At 40.2% G+C, this 19,499-nt stretch overlaps 1 protein-coding gene across 3 annotated transcripts in view; it reads right to left on the bottom strand.

The window, feature by feature from the left end:
• cacnb2a (calcium channel, voltage-dependent, beta 2a) overlaps positions 1 to 19,499 on the bottom strand; it is a 71,901-nt gene that overhangs the window by 37,987 nt on the left and 14,415 nt on the right. The window lies entirely within an intron of this gene.

The following is a 19,499-nucleotide window of genomic DNA, read 5'->3' as shown; positions in this document are numbered from 1 at the left end:
CATGGCTCTGTCCAAAATCTGCCTACCAGCACTTCTAAAGCTCACTAATTAGCACGTTATTTCATGTTTGTTTAATCTGTCATTAGCTCAAGTGTAAACACAGCAGGTTGTGGTTTTATGTGTTGGACTATTTCTTTGCTGGACGCAGTAACTTCCTGCGGCGACTTGAGGAAGTCACTGCACCCAACCAAGAAATAGTCTGGTACAAACCTCAAACCACAACATGTCATTTTTGTACTTTATTTTGTGTCGGGATTAAACAAACAAGATATAAAGTGTTTATTAATGAGCTTTGGAGGTGTTGCTTAGTAGATTTTGTTTATTGTGGACAGAGCCAAGCTAGCTGTTTCCAGTCTTTATGCTAAGCTAAGCTAATCAGCCGCTTCATATTTAACAGACAGAAATGAGAGTGGTATCAATCTTTTTGTCTCACTCTCAGCAAGAAAACACATTTCATAAAATTTATTTCAACCATATTGACCATATTCTCCCATTCTGATAAATATACCAGTTAATGGTCCAATCCAGGCTGCACAGTGGCAACATGAGTTCAAGGTAAGTGAAGGTGAAAATCAGGCTCTAATTAAGTTCAACCCTGGAGGCAACAAACTCTACATGCTGAGCGTGATGACAGTTGACCAGGAAGTGTGAGCTGGTGTCTCTGAATGCTCACTAAAAATGACTTTTTCATGTGACGTCTGAAACACATAAAATCAAAGCAATAACAAAAGACAAAAAACAAGTGAGATTATGGTAATAATCAGGTAGCATTTTGTGATTTTAAGATGTCACTTAATTAAAATAATGCGTAGAAATCACTACATGTTTATTGATCCTCTGTAGCTCCAGCTATCGCTGCCAGGAATTTTATGCTGAGGCCATCCATAGGAAAGTTTACTGTGTGTAATGTGTGTAATGGGTTTTAGCTAAAAGCCTCTATAAGCATACACTGTATACAATATGTCAAGTCAAAGTAAATAAAGCTATAACCTAGATGAGATTACTGTAATGTAATGATATAATAGCGTCCTCCACTGCCGACAGCAATTATCAGCTCTCTCTGAATGGGCTCAGCCTCAGATTTGACAAATCAGTGTCTTCTGGTTCTGCCAGCACTGGGAAATGAGCGCCTGCATTGCCTTTGGCTTATCGATCAGTGTACATGCACACAATGACGTCAGCAGGCATTCACACTGACAAGCACACAAAGGCCAACATGGATAGCTTACAAAACCAGCATACAGTAATTGGACCACGAGGAGGAATCAATATAACATCCCAATGTGTTTCACATAGGAAAAAAAACCGACTGCCAACAGTTTCTTTCATCATACAGATACTAAAGAGTCACCTTGTAATGTTAGACTGAATCAGGGCTGCAAATTATTTAATTATTTAAGTATTTGTTGATCATTTTCTAGATTAATCCATTAGTTGTTTGGTCTATAAAGTGTCAGAAAATGAAAATGGTGAAAATTGTCAATCATCATTTCCCAAAGCTGAAGATGCAACATAAAATGTCGAGTCCACAACCAAGATATTCAGATTACTATCACAGACTATAGGAACCAGGAAATATTCACATTTAAGAAGCTGGAACCAGAGATGTTTGGCATTTTTTCTTTCAAAGAATTACTCAAACCAATTAATTGATTATCAAAACAGTTGCCGATTCATTATCTGTTGATCGACTAATCGATTAATTGACTAATTGTTGCAGCTCTAGACTGAATTATACTTCTGCTGGTCTTACATTTTACCTTATACAACAACCCTGCAAAACACCCAACCTTCAAGAGGGTTTTATAGTCTTACCCTCATTGATATAGATGGAGTGGACAAAATATTAAAGACACCTCTTTGCGTAATATAATACATCACAAACTTGAATCAAGTTGAATTGATTCAAGTTTAAATCAACGCCTCTTTAAAACAGTTTCAATAAAACTTAATGAGGGTACAATTTATTGCAGAGCTGTTGTATGATGGCATCAGTTTTAGCCAGATATTCAAACAAACAAACTGGCAACTGAGGGTCTACAGTACAATCCACCAAGTGAATGATAACGCTTTACTGGAGTTGACGACAACTACGCTCGTTACTGTAAGTGCAACAAGACTGTTGCGAGTAAAAAGCCAATATTTTATCAAACCATCTGTTTGAAATGCATAAACATGTAGAAAAATGATAGTTTCGACTGCTTTGCTCGCCGTCTCCTATGCGCTTTTGATCTGAAAGCAGCTGCCTGCTGTGGAGAGCGCACAAAAACAATCAAGTTGCGGCCAGACAGCTAAACAATGAGCTGAAACTCGCTATAAAGCTCCATAAAGCTGAGAGGAGCTGAACTTTAAATCTTTAAGTAATGTCTTTCTTGCATTGCTCAACTTTTTAATGGTGCAGTATCATGTAATTTACCTCTGTTTTTATCAATTATTCATTAAATGTGTATCTCTACATTTAACTGATGCTTATGCGAGGCATAGTTCAACCCTCTACTCAGGAGACAGAAACAAAACTCAGGATCAGTGTACTGTATATATCAGCAGTGTTGCAGGGATCACACCTGTGTGCTTAAGGTTACAGGACACTCTCGAACCACCTGGCCGTTCTACTGCCATATCAGGAGTGGACGCAGGTGCTTTCATGCTAATGTGACTCCACAGTGGCCACCACTCACTATTAAAGTAAACAGCCCGAAACAAGCCTCCGCACTCTGCCAAACACACTCGCCAGTGATGAAGCACTTGGGATCATGAGTTAATCTACATTACATCAATACAACATCATAAAACTGAAGACATCATAACAGAGGACAAAACAACGACAGATACTGAAGATAATTGATTGATTCTGTTCCCGGAGCATCTTGCCAATGACAGAAACGACATCCAACAACATCAGCAGTGTTTTGTTTTCTGTCAAATGTGCTATTATAACAGGCCATGATTCATACATGTGATGTTATAGACGTTTAGTAAACTTGAAAAGACCACTAATGGGCTAAAACACACCACAATTAGATCATTGAAGATCTGTCAGACAGGCAACTCCAAAGGGGTTTCGCTTTGCCAAGAATGCTATTACACAAATGAAACGCTCCAAGAAGACTTCAAGTGCTGGAGGATAAATCTTTCATTCTCCCTGGAAAAAAAAAAATCCCCCCACAGAAGTCTATAGTCTAAAGGCTTATTTTGTTGCCCTACTTTTACAGAAACTTAAAAAAAAAAACATGCAGTATACATTTCATTTTAGGAAGAAAGGTACTAAATCTGGCTGAATCAAGCTTGGGGTCCTATAATCTGGGGGGGCACAAGAGAATTAAAGAGGCAAGAAAAATATCTGTTACACAAATTTATCTTCATATTTTCTCCAAGTTTTGCTTTTTCACAGGTGAAAACATTGCAAGTAGACATTGCTTCATTTTGAGGGGTCACAAGCCAAAAAGTTTGGGAACCAGTGTCGTAAAGAAGACATCATCTGCTCTCATGCACTGTAAATCACTCTGACTGTCAAGTTAAATTCCTGAAATGTGCCCATATGTTGTATTGAATGTCCAGATATTTCTTTGGATTAAGACAAAATGAAACAGTGAAGTTTGGCTTGTTTTGTTAAAGGGGACATAACATGCTTTTTGTGATTTTGTTATTTTAATACTGTTATAATGTCGGACGTCTATGTTAAACATGGTCAAAGTTCCCTCTACTTTCTCCTCGTAATGACATCAGGTGGTTCACGCATGCCCACAAATGGCTGGCTGGTTTCGTAACCTTTGTTGCTAAAGTTGTTCCACAGGTTGTCCACTCGCCTACATGTACAGATGTAAGTAGCCACCGGAAGTCTTTGATGGGCAGCTTCCAGGAGCCGACCAATCAGAACAGAGTGGATTCATCAGGAGGGGGTCTTAAACAGACAGGAGCTAAAACGGTCTGTTTCAGTCGGAGGCTGAACTGAGGGGCTGCATAAAGAGCCAGCATAAGATAAAAAGGGAGTTTTTGGAACTGTAAATCATGCAAAGATATTCCAGTAGAGCCCAAGAATATAAATATAGACTTGGAAATTTGCTGACGATACGACTCCTTTAAATAGAAAAAAGGGTTTTGTGGGAAAAAACATATTTTTCATTGTGAGGTATCGAAAAAAATCCATTGTTATAAAAGAAACGGTGCTAACGATGCCAAGCCACACTGAAATATAAATTTAAAGTGTGAATCTAAAACAGGACTGGAGAATCTGACAGGAGAATCCACGCTGGGCCCGATGTGACTGTGATTCACATCTAATGAAACCCCGAGGGCCGGCAGCCAGCATCTGACTGAGGTTACCTAGCTACAACACATGCCAGGCCACTTGAGCCCCGGGACCATCTCTAATTACAGACAATGAGAGAAAGGGAGAGAGGAGAAAATGAGGGGGAGAGACTGAGAGACGGAGTGGAGGAAAATGAGATGGAGAGAGAGAGAGGATGAGGAGGAGAGAAGCCCCAGCTGTTCTGTTTCCTGCTGAATCTCTGAGCGACTAGAGAGTTTGACTGCTGTTTCCTCCTCTCCACCAAAGGGCAACCCGTTAGCAATATGAACCGAACCTGAGAATAGCACTGAACCTTCTCACACATCAAACCAAATCCGCAGGAGAATGAAGTCAGAAGTCAAACAACACTTAGCTCTCGCCTCAGCTGCATTAGCAAATTACCAAACACTCAAGTTAAAGGTAAACTAAAGCTTACCCATCCCGTGACGTGTTTAATCCGTGGAGACAAAGGCAGCTTGTCAAGCATGCCCAGAGGAATGAAGATCATGAGCTCAGAGTTGTTGGACAGCTAAGACTGATGACTTCTGAAGCGCTGACATGTACAGCAGCGAACAACGTTTGGCGGCTGCAGTGCAGTGTGTGGTGCTAACTGAGTCACTTCACGCTCGCTGAACACATCAACACATCGGCCTGTCCCACATGGAGTCATAGGAAAAACTCTTCAGCCGGCAAATTGGGACCGTTGCGACCAATACAGTCACGCACAGGTTGAGCAAACACAGGCAGAGGGGTGACACACTTGCGCTGTGTATGCAAACACACTTTCACAGGGCCAGAATAAACTCGCTCTCCCTGCCCTCCGCTGACACAAAGATATGATAGACAAGAGTAGACCAAGAGAGACAGACGATCATACACTCACTCACATCACATGAGTGGTTTTTGGCAGCAAGCTAGTGCAGGACCTGGTTTTTTTTTAATCAGTTAAATGTACGGCCTGATATCTGGTAATTTAGAGATTAGGGTTTGGGTTACTCGTGCACACACACAGGCTTGTTTTTGCCACTTAAGAGGACATCGCATTGACTTACAGTACGTTAACATTAGAACTGCAGCAATTAGACGATTAATTGATCAGCAGAAAAATTAATCGCCAACTGAGAAACTAAAATATGCTAAAATGCTTCTTAAATGTGAATATTTTCTGGTTTCTTTAGTCCTCTATGACCCTAAACTCAATATCTTTGGGTTGTCGACTGTTGGTCAGGACAAAACAAGACATTTTAGGTTGCATCTTGGCTTTGGGAAATGGTGATCTACGTTTTTCACAATTTCTTGACATGTTAAAGACCAAATGACTAATCCAGAAAACAGTCAACAGATTAATCGATAATGAAAATAATTGTTAGTTGCAGCCCTAATTAATACCCTGGACAGTTACTTGCCTAAATATCACCATAACCTTAAACAAAAACCAAGTCTTAAACCTAAAACTGAATTGTTTACCTTATTGCGACCTGCTTTTCCCTACATGGGTCATGAAGGAGAGACAGTTTGGCAGATTAGTTAATTAGGCCATCATTAAAGGATAAGGTTGGTGATGTTCTGTATTTTTGTTGCTGTAATCAAATCCATCAATTTGTTCTTCCTATTCTGTCCCTTTGTTCCTATTGAAGAAGTAAATCTCCCAAAACATGTCACAAATGTATGCTTTCATTTTTAAAGAAGGCTTAATAATTTCCTAAAACAGCTGGGCACTGTAGCTTTTAGCAAACGTTACTCAAACTAAATTCAATAGTGCACTTTTTGGGGATTATTTTCAGCAGCGGATTAATACGCAGGTGGTGCCTTAGTGAGTATTTACAGCAGAACGACGGTGTACTATATGTGGGAACAATTCAAACAACTACAGTGCCCATTTGTATAACAAAGAAGTCTCCCAGTGCACAGGTGTGGCTCATTAATGATTGATTAATTAATTTTTTACTGTATAGCACAGAGGTATAAAATATATCAGACCACCACTTGCTGGAGTGATCACTTCATTGACTGTTTTGGTCTTTTTATGGTATTTGTTGACAATAAGAAAAAATATAAACTATCACTCGACATTTAACAGCCATCACTTGACACTTTACAGATCATAGTTTTTGTTATTGATCCATTTTCACCACAAATACCCACATTTTTATAAATGGAGTAGTTCAGTATAAACCAGTTTCCACCCGGGTTTCATGTCTGTAAACACACCAAAATTGTTGTGTTTCCTGCTTCCTTTGACATTAACCAGAGCAGCTTACAGTAAAAGAAACTCTATTCCAACATTGACAACTCAGAAAATGCTTTCAGTAAAAGAAAATTAGAGAAAAGAATGAAAAAGACGCTCAGAGTACACCAGAGTACTACTAAATAAGGACAAAAACAGGTAACTGTTTACACCCAGATTTCTGTTTATCAAATTATCACAGTTTCTAAAATCTAAAAATAAAGACTAAACATTTCCAGGTTAGGATGAGCCCTTGCCATCATCTTGTTTGTATTCAGAATATTATATTAAAAGTTCTCTCTTCAGACTCATGCCTCTTAACACAACATGATATATTCAGTTGTCACATAACAGAAAACATATAATCTCATCCTTTTCTTTACACACAGACACGTCTGTGCGCTGCTCCGACACTCCGGATCGCTGAGGGGTTTCTGATATGAACACAGTCAAACTGTTCGAGCAGTTCTGCATGAGATGATCATCCACTGTGTAGTCACATGCTCCTCTGTATTCTGTACATCTCTACAGGAGGGAGGGGAATGATCCACGCTGCACACAATAACACCCACCGGGGCGATTGCTTGTGTCCACTTGATCCCCTGACTCACTTTGTAATGATTGCTTCTCTCAGTAAAGAGATTTAAATCAGCTTCGGCCCTTCAACCAATCCAGGATTTAGAGTAAAAGAAATGACTGACATGAATCAAGAGCTGTCAAAAGCTGTTCTTTATACCTTGGAAGACGCCGTCATACTAAGGCAATATGAACACGGAGAGAGTACTCTTCTGCAGTGGAGTCTCAATCCCCAAAAAGGAGTTGTAAGATGACTAAGAGGATAAAAAAAACACATATTCCTGGTGTTTTATTTGTGCCAACCTTCCTCTAAATTCCTCTTTTTTTCTTGTACTGGTGTTGGATAATACGAATGGTTCAGAGATCTAAAAAGTGACTGAATATAAAACAAGGAAACAAACTGACATTGCTTCATTTTAACGTTGGAAAACTGCCCCACAGTGTGTAACATGACAACGATTCAATCACTCTGCCCTAAATTATCTAATTATCAGTTTTCAAAGATAGCATTTAGGTGCATAAACAAACCTGTTAGAGGCACAGTGAAAGAGAAAGACGACCCTGCAGATTGTCTTTCACCTACAGAAAAGCCTTATGAGCATCAATGCCTTTCTACGGGACTAAAATGCGGACACAGTGCTGCATGAATCCATGATTAAAAACTAAGCTCTACTTATACAAAGTGCAATTTAGAGGTTAAAGGCCTACGTAAACAGGATATAGATTGTGACACACTTGCTGTCATCATAAGCAAAACTGCACACAACGAGGAATCTACAAAGAGTTCAAAAGCTTTAAAAAAAAAAAACACGCCAGCAATACAAGTAATAGTACAAGCTCTGGATAGAAAAGTAAGCCGCTGATTTACACAGAAACAAGGACAGGTCGTGTGTTATTTTTTTTTTACCTTTGGCTTCTTAGACATGCTCGTTCTCCCACAAAGCCTGGGACACCTGTGTCGCCTCTCCGTTCCACAGCGACTGTAATGAATTATGCAAATCCCCTGGTTTTTGTTCAGAGTACCATGACCCAGGGGTGCAAGCAGCTGACGCCTGGCATAAAAAAAGCCAACCTCTCAGTCAAAAAGGGATAACACTGACTGCTGCGCCGCCTGGCAAGTTGCTCTTAAATACAACCGGTGTCACCAGGGTAATATCTAGAGGAGAGGAAATGAGATGTGGCCATCCTCAAGAGCTCTTCCAACAGCAAATGTCATGCCTCATGTGGAGTGAAGCCGGCTGAAGAGTCTCACACACACACACACACACACACTGACATTGGCACGAGCACACGCATGCATGAATGACACACACACACACAGTCTAGTGTTTAAGCTCTGCGGTGTCATGGTTAGCTCTGAAGTGTTTTTCTTACTGGTCGGGCATTAAGCTTTAATTTGATAGTGTGACATCTGTTGCATGGTTAACTAAACTGTATGACGCTGTACACCAAAGACTGGGAAAACACTCCACATACTGTACACGCACATACCTTACAACTCCAGAAACGCTATTAACACATATGTTCTCTTCTGATAGTCAGCGAGAGCTTTAGTGTTACTGAGGAGTCTCTGTGATGCTGAGCTGCTGAGCTGCAGTGGCAGAGCTGACCGCTGTAGTAAAACATGTGACCTCATACAGCTGTACATCCCTGGCCAGACAGACAGTCAGGCAGTAACAGCACCATCTGGAGCCCTAATCCGCCTGGCACTGCCCACCCCTGTGATTATGAATGTGGCCCTCAGAGTCATTAGGCTTATTGGATAGACAAGGAGATACCTGGGATCAGCGTACTGCAGTGGCTGCGTCGGAAATGTTTCCTACAGACTTTCAATCTCTACAAAGGAATCAGTATTAACTAATATAATTAGAGGTATGACAAGCATGCAGGAAATACGTGGTTATCTCATGGTGGCAGGGCTTTGGTCTGTCTGTCTGTTCAACACTTCGGTCTACTACAATTTCAAATAAATATATAAACTAACAATAGTGCCAACAACTAATGACATTTAACAACAAGTTCAACAGTATACAAGACAAATATATCAGGTGAACCAACTTGAGAAAGGAAATAAACGCTCCAGATGATGAAAAACAATTTTTGTTACATGTATTGTTTTGTGGTAAATCTGATAATTTATCTTGATATTCATTTTTATGTCTAAGCTAAACTTTGTCTGCCTTCATATCAGGCATTCAAGCATCACATTCAGAAAACGTTTCATGAGGGATGTGCTGTTTGGTTGGTGTTATATGTGATTGTTGTACATTAACGATGTGTGTTTTTATGTAGCTGTATGTGACGCCTACAGTATCTCATGCTGCCACTTTGGCCGGGTCTCCGTCGTAAAAGAGATAATGTATCTGAAGAGACTTCCTGGTTACATACTGTAGAGGTTAAATAAATAATAATTTAAAAAAAACAAATAAAAATAAATATCATGGGAAATAGCCATTAAATTTTATGAACACCTTAATGCTCCTGAGGGCATAAACCCTTTCAATTTTATTGTCTGTCCTCTAGTGCAGTGGTACTGAGCCTTCTTGAGAGGAATCTAAGGGGTTGCCAGATGATTACGGATGAATAAATAATAAAAAATACACAACATCTGCTACACAAATTTATGTTTGTCTTTTGTGTCTTTCTTTTTCCCTAATCTTTGATTTTTTTCTTGCTGAATAGTCTGAAGTTTTACCTGCTCGGGTCTAGAAAATTAATTCAAATGAAATAATCTATTAGAACTGCTCACATTTTCTCATCTCATATATACATAACCTGCTATGAGGTGTCACGGCTTTGTAATAACAGATCTTGTATTGTGCTCTTGTGCAATTTTCAGGATATTTACATTTTTAGGCCAACAACTGGAAAATCTCTATTATTATAACCATCAGTATGTTGTTTACTGAGAGTCCTGACACACCACAGTGACCTCAAAGAGCCAGCGCTGACTGATCAAACGTTTTGCGTAGCCTCATGTCACCTCACATTTTCTGGCTTGGTTTACCTTGAACACACCACAAAGACTACAGTAAACAATGGACAGCAGACTGGCAGCATGTACGCTCTCCAGAAAACATTTGACCATTTGTACCAGATTAGACAACATCCATGTACATGCAGAATACAAGAAAATATGTTCGAAATTAGAGACTTGCTCTGCTGATTCTAGTAAGCTACGACTGAAAACAGCATTTTTTATTATTATTTTAACAAGCACTACGTTAGTTTAAGGCACTCAACTTTCCAGCTCTATGTGTGCAGGAACGATTAGGTTCAATGTGAGGACAGAGAGCAGGGCTGCAGAGCTGCAGCATCACATATGCGCCATATGGGTGGGTTGAGGAAAAGTGGAGCAGTGTTTCCCTCCGGAGGAGAACACAGAAGTACATCTCTATTTATGCACACGTGCACATGTACAATATACTGGACGGAAATGCAAAGTTATCGCTGTGTCAAACATGAGTGAGCCTGTTGAGGAGAGCACATCATACGGTGGTCCACACAGGAGAATTTAGCCTCAGGTTCATCACACCATGACTGTGACAATTGCACCTGACGTACAGTAACTCCACCAAGAGAGTTCACAGATTGCATAACAAAGAGGCTGAGCTGAGTGGCAGGACTGTCATGTAACTCCAGAATCAAGAGAGAGGAAATGTTTTTAAAGTCTGCAGACAGAAACTAGACTCTGTAGTAAATCGTAACTCCATCCTCTCCTCTCCTCTCCTCTCCTCTCCTCCCTGCCCCACCCCCCTCTTTTCCCCCAAGTAGCTGATTTCATCCTCGCAAAGCCACTCTCACTCTAATCTCCCCTGATCCGTCTGCACTGGCAAAGAATCAGATATCAAACTCACACACATTGAAAAAAGCTGGGACATCCTGGTAGAAAATACTGGTTTATCTACTGTTATTATTATGACTATTATCAAACACATGTGCATTTTCTTGGAGATTCAGCTATTTATGTATAATTTCAACTCATCAGTTGTCTTCCTTGTAACACAGGCAGAGTTGGCAGACTGATAACCAGATTTCATAAAGTGGGCATGTAGTAGCTTGTAGTTATATAATACCTAAATCTCTAAGCCTCTCTTTGGAATAGCCACTGGGTACAGGAGCATCAAAAACCAATGGAAATGTACCATAATAGTCTTCTATAATCTGTTAAACCAGAAGATCTTATCAATAGCGATGCAAAAATGCTACAGGACTTTCAGTTGTTTTGAAGAGAGAGCACAGAATGGATTGTAAAAAACCAAAATATGCAAGAGTAAGTAGTTCAAGAGTAGCTTCCCCTTAGCACACAGCCAACACTTACCCATGAGACATTTTTATTCTTGGTTTGTTTGATCATGGCAACGAGAACAGGCCTGTAATATGCAGAGAGGAGCCCCCTCCTCAGCAGATTTTTCAGCCCCACAGCCTGTTGCGCGGGCAGAGCTGATTGGGATCAGGGGTGACGGCCGGAGGGCACGTCGCACTCAGCCGTAGGTCATCTGCCCTCCGAACCTGCGAGCCCAAATCGCCTCCTCTGACTGAATCCAGCATCTGTCAGGAGGATCAAACCACACTCCACTCAAGAGGAAAAAAAGGTGGCAAAGTTTTCACGGCTCTCAAAGCTCCGGACAATCCCTGAGGATTTACCCTCCACGTTGCACAAAGTCAAGTAAATATCCAGCAAAGTCTGAGTCTCCTCCTCCTGACAGCACACAGTGACCTGTGTGGACTGATTATGTATTCACGCCGAGTATGAATATGAAACATCCCAGCAGGTTTAACCCCGCCCTGCTGTGCCACAGCACGCGCCCAATAGCGGAGCAGATCTTTGTGGCCGGCTCCCGAGGGTGAGCTTATAGAAGCATTAGGATGAACATACTGATTCTCTGGAGGAGAGGACGAGGCTCTCCACTAACCGGCAGGTCACTGACACCTCCGGGCATGAGAAAAACCTAAAATAAACAGGAAGCAGCCAAGAAACTTAAACTAATTCACCTCATCTTCATCTGCTGTAGGTCCCTGCTTTGTCTACTTTTCTCTCCATTTGTTTCTATTTTATCTCTGCTCACTTCTTTTCCATCTAATTCATTCTCAGTCTTCCTGCATGCTCTTACCTCCCTCCATCTCTCTCTCAGGGGTACATCCTCTCGCCCGGCTGGTACCTGTTGTCATGGCGCCTCTTTGCTAAGAGACAAGTACCGTGACAGACAGAGTGAGGAGACGCTCTGTGAAAATGGGATTCTCTCATCCCTCTTATCTCTTTTCATTTGTTACTCTCTGACCCAGAATCAAATCTACTCTCTTTGGCGACAATTTAGCCTCAAAATATTGCGCTGACCTCCTCCCCTCTAACCCCTCCTCTCTGACACCACCTCTTCCTCAGCTCCACATTTCTCGCAGTCTTCTATGCTCAAGTCGATCCGGATTACTTGTAAAAGATCAGAGTTTTGAAGTTATCCTCGCTGATTTGAGTGGCTGCACTTCAGTGGAATTGAGCCACAGAGCAGCCACAGATCTTTAGATCAGCAGTTGGCAGAAAAGACTACAAACTGTGTATAAAGAACCAGAACAACCAGTGTTTTAACTGGGATAAAACAGTTGCGAGTTCTCTGAATCAACAGACTGCTTCACTGTAGTGTTTTGTGTAGTCTAGATGCATTATTTTGTTTTTAAAAACACATTTTTTAGATGTGCATTCTCTTAAATTATTTGTGTCTCAAATCACTCTATTGACTTCATTTATCACAAATGTATCTTATTTTATTCTTATTTCACTCTGATTCATGCAGTATCTTGGTTTTTATATCATATCTTTTTGTGAAGCAGTTGTAAGCTATTAAAGCGCTTTCTAAATGTATTATTATTACTGCAAATGACCGACAATTGGGCTAATATTTAGAGAGGGTGATCATTTCCAAACATGTAAATGTTGGAAATGATCTCTGGGCCTCACTTGTTTAATTTATAGTTGCAGTATATAGTTACAATTTTTTGTTTTTCCAACCCATTTCAACGTCTGCCACCAAACAACAAATATATAATAAAAAAGCCAATCTGGAAGTCCAGGAGTTCAGGTTTTAAAGAAAGACTTGATATAGCTCCTGATCCATTTTTAACGTCTGTCGCTCTAATTAATTGTCTCTATCCATATGGGCCGGCAGCCCTCCTCTGGCGCACAAGGTTGTCTGCATCCCTCTGCTGTTAATTGGCCTCATAGAACATCTGCTCCTGTTTTAAGTGATGCTCGGCTCGGCCTGGGTGCCCCGGCTGTCTGAGGTGCCAGTTTAGTGGGCGTGAGCTGAGCCCATACCTCCGTCATCGCTCTAATGACAGCATGATCGTCCACTTTTCTGCAGATTTTTATACCGTCTGTAGGTTGTTACACAAAATACATTCAATACAAGGTGTATTAAAGACACAGCAAGAGATAAATGCATGAGAAAGACAATATGTGAAAGTATGTAAAGGGATTTATGGTATTAAACTGAACCAAAACCAGCCTTCAGCTAAATACCGCAGCTCCAGCAGCAGCAAAGGCTCTACTACAGACATATTTCCTTCTAAAGCCATGTGTTGTAGTATAACGTAACAATGCTAATAAATGGAATTACTGAATAGATTGTGCCAGAAACTGCAAGCCCCACAAAAACGGATGACGACACTCCAGTCCACAAAGCAGCTGCTTTCCACTGATAGCAGTGAAGCAGCCAACATGACGTGTTGAAGAGAGAGAGACGAAATTAACATTTACCAGAGGCAGCAAATTACTTCATATGTATGTATCTAATACAGCAGGTTGTAAAACCACTGACTCTTCATAAAATATAGTGACTACCAGTGATTATACAGTATATGTACATCTTGTAAGAAAGAAGAATGCAGTTATTTTATTATTGTGAATTTTTCAAGACATTTTAGGAAGAATATTTGTGTGATTACAGCGTTACAGTCTCCTAACTATGATATGGTTTCTTGCTTTAACTGTAATCCTCCCATTCCAAAAGATTGATTTGATTATACTTCTGGGCAACTTCCACGTACGTAAATCAATAAAAAAAAAAAAAAGGTCAAGTTTCTGAAACACATAGAAAACATGCTGCCAAATGTTACGCAAAGCATAGCTTGACTGATTTACGAGGCAGATATATATCAACCTGATGATATTTCATTTTTGATAAGCCTCCCTTAACTGTGTTTCTTGAGAGTAGCGTACACTACTGTATGTATTTTCTATTCTATGTACTAATGGTACAATAGTGTATTTTGTGTGTGTCTTTTCGGTGTCATGTACACATGGAGATCATATATCTTATCTTATTTTATCTGTAACAATGGTGACCAAGAAATGTTCTGGGCAGTGATGTCTCACTGCCGTACATTGTTTTTGTTAACTGAAGATGTTAAAAATAATAATATAAACATGCAGTCTCCTACATTTCAAGTAATACACACACAAACACACATTTACAGAATTAAATTAAAACTGGTGCAGCCATTTCTAAGCCAGTGCAATTAGGCAATTATGTCTAAATTTTCTTTGGCATTTTCACCTTTACTGGACAGCTGGTAGTTTAGAGACAGACATGTAATGAGGGGAGAAAGAGAGGAAGGTACAACTGAACCGGGTATGTTGCTGTTATGTGGTGTGCATCTTGCCCCCTACAAGTCATTCTCAAGCAGACAAGCAGCAAGCCAATCCGTAGTGGCATGGTGATTTATTGTGGTATGACATTACATAGTGGAATACCCTCATCAATCACCTTCCACATAATACTGCATATTTCGTAGGGAGAGAGCTGCATCTTTCCCCCCATGACTTCACCATTTCCAGACCAGCAAGGGTTTTAAAACTCAGGCTGTCGCAGGCCAGTCGTAACTGAACCAGGGTCAGTGCACACAGATTCAGCACAAGGTTTCACTGACATCAGTGTTTCCAGACTGGAGTGGAGCTATAGTCTACATAGGCTTTCACAGATATATATCACACTTTCCAGTCCCACAGTGAGGTGATAGATTATGTAAAAACAGTAAAAATCCACTTAAATCTGAGACATTCCTAGGGGCCTCTGTGGCCAATTAGCCGCTCGGTTTCCGGACATTTCCACATTCTCTGGAAAAGTGAAAGAACGCTCGACTGCTGCCAAGGACAAGGAAGCCCTGCTCCAGTCTGGCCTGACACCCCTCCCCGGGTGTGCATCCCAGTGCCTGGAAAACTGGGAATTCCAGGTCAAACTTTTGCCATGGGAGATTAGCTCACCACTAGCACACAAAAGCTCAGTATTTTCTGGGTTGAATTACAATCTTCTGTGTAGTACTCCAATGTTTGCCTTTTCTAAGTCTTGATGTGACCCAGCAAGTCAAGTTGTATCTCAACATTTACACAACAGATTGGCACAAAATTTTGCACAGACATTCATGGTCCGTTAACAGATATCTCCTATAGATTTTAGTGATCCCCTGACTTTTCCTCTAGCGCTACCAACAGGTTGACACTTGTGGTTAAGACTGAAATATCTCAACAACAGCTAGATGGATTCCTATGATATTTGGTAGAGACATTATTACAACTTAACTTTCATGGTTTTCATTAGGTCAAATTTTTAAGTAGACGTTTATGACCAAAACTTGCAAAACTAATGACATTAGCCTCAGCTTTACTGCAAACTCAGACGGGGAACATGGCAAATATTACACCTGCTAAACATTAGCATGCTAGCATTGTCAATGTGTTATGTTAGCATGCTAAAGTTAGAATTCAGCTCAACATACTGCTGTGCCTATTAGCACAGCATCACAGCACAGAGCTGCTAGCGTGGCTGTAGACTCTTAATCTTGTTTTTACAGCAGTCAATAATTAACTTTGATGTTAAGGGATTATGCAGGATTAAAGGACAGGTTCACAATTTTTCAAGTCTGTTTTAAAACAACAGTCACATATATTGACACATGTTTTTCTTGCTGTAATCATCCCTCCTCTTAATACTGGCCATTAAGAGATCCCTTGATAATGCACTTACAATATAAGTGATGGGGGGAAAAATAACATGAGGCTTCAGCTGTCCAAATAAGTCAAAATAAAAAATTCAATATCTTACAAAGTTACTGTCTTTTTAGTATCACAGTCAATCTTTTTGTTACTATCCTTCCACTGCAGCTGAACAGGAAAACACTGTCCGTCAAGAAAGAAAAAGTGAAATTTTTATTTAAAAGACTGTAGAAGATATCCACTTTATTTGACTAACTCAGACGGGTGAAGCTTCATATTATTTTCAGATAAACTTTTAAATACATTTTTGCACAGAAGGAGGACTGTGGATTTTGTCCCCCATCACTTACATTGTAAGTGCATTATGAAGGGATCTTCTGATGGTCAGTATGAACAGGAGGAATGATAACAGCAAGAAACACATGTTTCAATGTTCATTTGGGCACCTGACTATTGTTTTAAGACAGACTTGACAAATTATGAATCTATCCTTTCATGCTTTAAATGTCAATGACAACTAGCTGCTTATAAAACCACATATTTATAAGACATCTGCAACATATTACTGGTTATTGATGATGTATTGCACAGCATTGTATGCCACATACTACCAAGAGTTTACCAATGTTTATACCATAGATACGTGATAAACTTCATGTGGATTTCTTTGGCTCGCTGCTGCGGTACTTATTTAATGTTTATTTGTATGGGGACAATTATATAGCATGAACTCATGCCACATACCACAGCATTTATAGCCGAAGCTAGTTTGCAATGCCGGTCCCTAGATGGGCTTTTAAAATAAAAAAAAAACAACAGTAAAATGAATATGAAACTGCACAAGACTCAACAATACATATGCATGCATTACAACACAAAACTCAACAACGAAACAAAGTACATACAAAGCAGCACAAAAACGCAACAACAAGCACCAGATCACTCACGACAACATTACTGATCACTCCTGACTTAACTGACTTCCCTGATTTGAGTTCACAGCTATCATTGGCTACCGCTGCTGCATCATGGCAAGCAGGAAAGCCTTGAAAATGAAGGGGGGGGGGGGGGAATGGAGTAGGGCTGTCTTCAATTAGCCGAGTTTCCGTGAGGAGTGTCTGGGACTGGCCACTCAGTCTGTCAGACGTAGTCCCATCCGGCAGGAACTCCGCGCTCCACATTCCATCCAGAGCGGAATCATGTTTCGCCCCATTTCAGACGTAAAACGGCGGTTTGGTGCTCCATATTGGAAACATGTGAGAGGAGTGTCATAGAAAGAGTGGCGTGTCACGGCAGCTGGGGTCCTCTCAAGGTCAGCAGTTACTGGACTGTCATCTGTGAGCCAAAAACTTTTGACTACATTCATTATATGAACTTCAACATGTTTGGGATGTGCACAGTAACTAAACACAAACACATGTTGCCAGCGTTACTTCATCACACTGAATGGTTTGTTTTCATGCAAACACCTTACACATGGGGCTTAGACAGTTCGGTGTGGAGTATCAACAGCTGGTCCAACACTAATCCACTCATCAGTTAAATTAAAGCTTACTCAGTTGTACAGTTAATGTTGATCCAGCCTACTGCAGTGTGTGTCACACAAAACCAAATTAAACAGGAAAACTGGCCTTCAGAAGTAACAATCCTTTTTTTGTTTTCTACAATATCTGGGATAAAGTTTGTGTCCCAGTTCAGATGCTGGACTCTGTGAAGTCCACATTTCCAGACAGAATACGTCATAATGGGCCACAAGTCTTGGTCCCTTTTCAAAGGCAAATCCTGCAAATGGGGCTGAGAAAAGCAGACGGCTTTTGGCTGAATTTGGAGGACACAACTGGTGTATCACTTGCAGCTCTCAGTATCACATAATCCTTTGCGCACCCGTCAGTTGTTTGACAGAGCTTTCAGGTGTTCCTCATTAACTCATAAAGTTGGCAAATACCAAATGATCATGATGATCACTGGCAAATATACAAAAGGTGTCAGTATGTTGTTTTAACGGCATCTGAAACATCCTCCTCCTCACACCTTTCAAACATCAGACTTTGCTGTGTTGGACAGCATCTGCAACTTTCCAAAACCAACATTCACACCTTTTTCATGCTTTGTTGGCCATGTGTGCAGAAGTGAGAAAGCAAGCAGGGTATCAATCTCTTTCTCAACTCCTTTTTTTTTCATTCTTTGCACAACTATTTTTACCACTTTCTTCCAGGAGACGCTGTCAAAAAATGCAAACCATCTACCACTTATTTAAACGATTACTGTATTTTGCCCCAACTTCCAATATGGTCATTCAGCTACACTTTTACCTTCAGATTTGATCAGATGCCATGTAGTACAAACTACCTTGTTTCAAGCATAGTCTGATTTAGCTGAAAAAGCTGCTGCTGGATGTAAGCAATGTTCTTATGAGTAGCCTGAATGTGTTGTCTATTTTATTGGTTTATGGGTAAATCTACTGGTGCATCATTTGTCTAGCTGAATGTCAAAACATGTACTCTAAATGAAGATATCATGAAATGATACCGGAAATGAAGAGAGTTCCCCGAACACATGTTTTGCTCTCAGTGAGGCTTGATCATCTAATTAGGGCAGATGGTGCACATTCAGTCGGACCTTCAGGTTCTTTCAGAAGATTTAATTTCCTGACACAGTTTATATTACAAAGCATATCTAAGCTGCACTACATACAAACTCTGCACAGTGTTGACTGCCAATGACTGCAAAAAGGTTAACTATCACATATTTGAACTTTAATACACAGTAATAATGTCACATGAGATGAAAATGTCCTCACACTATTAAACAGACAGACCTCTCTGTACTTGCCTCAATGTTTTGGTCAATCTGAGCTTCTGTCTGGGATCTGGTTGTGACATTATGATTCATTTCAGACGATAAAAAAAACGATACCTCATGAAAATTTTATTTCTGAGCCTTGAGGGTGTTTAAGCATTTTCTCTCTTTATGGAAATGATGTGTATTATGTGTCAGTGTGTGCTTCTGTGTGACTGAGAGGAAAAGTGTAACGTGGCCATCTAGTGGTAAAACTCAATTAGAGAGGATCATCTTTATCTGCAGTACTGGAGGATTTGTTGGATGAGAGAGAAAAAAAAAACACTTTTATTGCATTGCTCTATTGGTGAACAGTGTAAGTGAGGAAAGCAGGAAATTATTCACAAGAGAGTCTAGAGAAACAGAAGCTGAATGACATAATTATGGGGGAAAATGTATCCATCATCAAATTCTGCCTTTTCCATCTAAGAATTTGAACCTGTTAGTAGATAAACACCTACATTTTCCTCTCACTGCATAAGCTGCACATCCATGGTCATCTTATTCTAATGATGCACCGCTTTTTTTAGTTTCCAGACACTAGTACACAAAAGGACAAATGAAATAAACCAGCAAAGCCCAAT

This window comes from Thunnus thynnus, chromosome 21 (assembly GCF_963924715.1).
Source record: "Thunnus thynnus chromosome 21, fThuThy2.1, whole genome shotgun sequence".
NCBI lineage: Eukaryota > Metazoa > Chordata > Actinopteri > Scombriformes > Scombridae > Thunnus > Thunnus thynnus.
This window is presented reverse-complemented; position numbering and strand designations above follow the sequence as displayed.